This window comes from Octopus bimaculoides, chromosome 8 (assembly GCF_001194135.2).
Source record: "Octopus bimaculoides isolate UCB-OBI-ISO-001 chromosome 8, ASM119413v2, whole genome shotgun sequence".
Taxonomy (NCBI): Eukaryota; Metazoa; Mollusca; class Cephalopoda; order Octopoda; family Octopodidae; genus Octopus; species Octopus bimaculoides.
The window spans coordinates 79,572,182-79,575,797 of record NC_068988.1 but is presented as its reverse complement, the minus strand read 5'-3'; the positions used below and the strand labels follow the sequence as shown (position 1 = coordinate 79,575,797).

The 3,616-nt window shown below is 36.2% G+C and overlaps 1 protein-coding gene across 2 annotated transcripts in view; it reads left to right on the top strand.

The window, feature by feature from the left end:
* The first annotated feature begins 2,219 nt into the window (after positions 1-2,219).
* The window catches only part of LOC106875343 (polycomb complex protein BMI-1-A), a 154,939-nt gene continuing 153,542 nt past the window's right edge, over positions 2,220-3,616 (top strand). For both annotated transcript variants that reach the window (XM_052970202.1, XM_052970201.1), the window contains exon 1: positions 2,220-2,398. The gene's annotated coding sequence lies outside the window, so the exon portion shown is untranslated. The remainder of the gene's footprint in view (positions 2,399-3,616) is intronic.

The window sequence follows — 3,616 nt, the reverse complement described above, 5'->3', positions numbered from 1 at the left end:
ATATATATATATATATATATATATATATATATATATACAGAATACACACACAAACATATATACATACATATTACGTGCATGTCTATGTGTACGTGTATGTGTGTGTGCATATGCGTATGTTTGTGTGCGTATGCGTGTATGTATATATGCGTGTGTGTGATGTCGCTACATGTACAAAGTAGTATTAAGAAGCGCCAAGCTCCACGTTAACTTCTTTTGATTTAGACTCTAAATTTAGACAAACATACAAATGTATAATCGTTCATACACACATTACATACACATATTTACAAGTGTGTGTTTGCGTCTGTGCATCTATGTATATATTTATGTGTGTGTGTGTACATACATACATTGAGACAGACAGATAGATAGATAGATAGATAGATAGATACGTATGTATATGTGTGTATGCGTATGAATAGTGGAAATGGTGTAGAATTACAGATTCTAAAAGAGGTAACTGGAGTGATATATGCGTTAGAGGTTGTGCTGAGGAGAGAAAGAGGGAGAAAGAGGTAAATAAGAAGAAAAGTTGATTGGTGGAGGGACGATAGTAAACACCGTAAGTAAAATCCCCTCGTCTATTGTTGCCTAAGAGAAAAGATTATAATGTATTGTCTCAAAGACAAGTTAGCGGATGAAGGGAAATGACAAAGAGGAGGAGGGGAAGACAGAGTGAGAGAGACTGAGAGAGAGAGAGAGAAAGAAGTCGATCAAGGCGGTCAGAGAGAAATGGAAGAGGTAGAACAGGTGGAAAGTTAACGAAATAACGGATTAAGAGAGAAGCCACAGTGTTTAGACAAGAGCCGAACATGTTAGAAATACAACGTTAGCAAGAACTAGAACAAGAAAGCTGAACAAGGGGCGAAAAGTACCAGAAGATGAAGGAGAAGAATAAATGTGAGGAAGTCGTGTTCGGCAGAAGTGGCGGCAGAAGTAGACAAAGTGTCAGACACAAGTAGAGAGAAGTAGTAGTGGGAGCTAATAAGTGAATAAGGTTGGATGGTGGTAGTGTGAGGAGGTGTAACTACGTTTTCGGCACTGTGGAGGAGTGGAGGGAAATAGAGTGAGTAAGAGTGAGAGCGTGAGAGAGAAAGGAAACTTAAGTGGTGGTCAAGACGGAAATGAATTACTTAATTTTCTATATCGGCCTTTTTTTTTGTTTTTCATTTGTCTTCACTTTGAGTAATTTCTCTCGAAGAACCAAGACCCCCACCACTAAAATTCAGAATTACCGCGAAGGATCGCAAACACACTCACGTGCATGCATACATTTCTCTCTCTTATATACATACATAATACACACACACACACACACGCATATATATATATATATATGTCTGTATGTATATATGTATGTATAATCTATGTCACGAGCCGAAGTTTTAGATACGCTGGTTCTTCAAATATTAATGAGTATATCTTGATGCTTATCGTGTATGTTTCTGTATGCATACAGTGAACGATTATGTGTATGTGTGTGTTATTCAGATGTAGAAGAAACTAGCGCCAACCTGTTTTGTTTGAATGATATATTTCATTAAACTGGAAACGACTTACACTTATAGGGAAAGGCGAGTTGGCTGTTTCGAAGCTAGCAATATAGGTATGAGTTATGCCGATGAAAATAATAACTATGATGATTAATAATAAATAAGATTATCAAGAAGCAACGATGTGTTGTTTTTGTTTAGCCCTAGGTCAGCATAGTTCAAGCAGACCAATGATCAAAGTCATTCCAGCTACAACCAACCGATCGTTTTCATGGGTATATAGGACACTATATTAGTTAATATGTCCTTAAAGTTTGATATGAGGAAGATTTGGCTACTACTTCTAGCAAGTAATGTCGCTAGATAGAGGTCTCCTCATTACTCATGCAGGCAATGATGCTGTAGCAAGGAACAGACATCGATGGAGGAAAAACTAAATAATCAACAAAGTATAGTATGAAAAACAACTGATTAGTAACCATAAAAACAATGTGTAAATGAGTCGGTGTGAGGAGCGCGTAGGTGTCGGATAAGACCAACCATGACAAGCCAGTCTACTACTAAAAGAGAGAAGTGAACAACAACTAAAGAAAGGGAGAGAGGTGGAGGGATTCCTAGATTGACCAATGAGAAAGCACTATCAGGGTCCCTGTATTAACTGTGAGTCTCAGTACAAGCTTTTCATTGGTTGGTTCCGTGTTTTGTACTATAAATAACCAGTTCTCATCAATAAAAGCCTTCAAAATGACAGGTCATGTGACCAGCCTCAATTAATCCCAGTCAGTGAGTCCTCTTGTTAGACGCCGATTTTATATTGTCGACCATTTACATACAATATTAACCTCGTGGATACCAAACTGTATCAAAGATTCACAGCGAGATACTATTTTCCTTTTAGATCGGTAAGTGTTTCGTTGATCATAATTTATATTTATTTACACAGTAACTTCTCTATCTTACACTCTCTCTCTCACTCGCTCCCTCACATGTCTTTTATGATTCACTCCACCTCATACTCTCTCACTCACTTTGTTGATTAAATGTAAATACATAATGTATTTACATTAGCCTATGCTTAATAATGAAATGTTTGAAGATTTAAGTGATTGCTGATTTCACGTTTTTTTCAGTTTCGTAAACTAAGTATAATATACTATCTGTCGTTAATGTTCGATTATATGATAAAATGCAACGTTTCTAACGATAATGTTTAAAGAATATTAATTTTCTCATTGGTATATAAACTCCAATAACAAACAAGGAATAATTTAATTGTCCATGTGTAGTAGTAATAATAAATATTGTCTGATCATAATATTTTGTGCTGAGGCTTGTCGTTAGTGCATGTCTGTGTTTGTGTCTACCCCCTCCCCTCTCTGGCTATCATTCCCTCCTTCTCTCTTATATCTACTACTGCCACCACTACCATTGCCCCTGCTGATGCCTATTCACTATTTCAACATGGCGACCCTCACTTCAATTAGAAGTAGTTGTAGTAGCCGAATCTCTTTCTCCCTCTCTCTCTCGCTCCTTTTCACTGTTCTTGTTCTTTCTTCTTGTGTTTACATATCTTTCTCGTCTCCATCCACCCATCCATCTATTTTCTCTCTTTAACCCTCTATTCTCTTTCTAACTCTTAGTTACTCACTATTCAACCTCTTCCTTCTCTTTCAACCTTTACCTCAAACAACAAACGCTAATATCTAATAAATATTACAACCTCTGCATAAAGAACTACGTGGTGATTGCATGTTTATGATTTTATATGAAATTTCTATAGGTCTTTTTGTTTAATGTTGAGTGTTGCAAGCTGTGTTTTCTCTCTCCTTGTGTATACTTGTCTAGTAAATAAATGAAGAGACCAGTTTCACTCGTAACACAGGTGGTGATGAGAGCACACTATAACATCTACATGTTAACCTACTTGCTTGCTAATAACACTACACTCCTCATGTATGTTTCGATGTACATTATTTTATAGTATGCCAAGGAAGTTGTGTTATATATGCATGCACTTAGATTAGTCTCTGTTCATTTTATTGTTCACATCTGAACAATGTGATTGACTTGTATATATTATGTGTGTGTATATATATATATATATATATATATATATATAT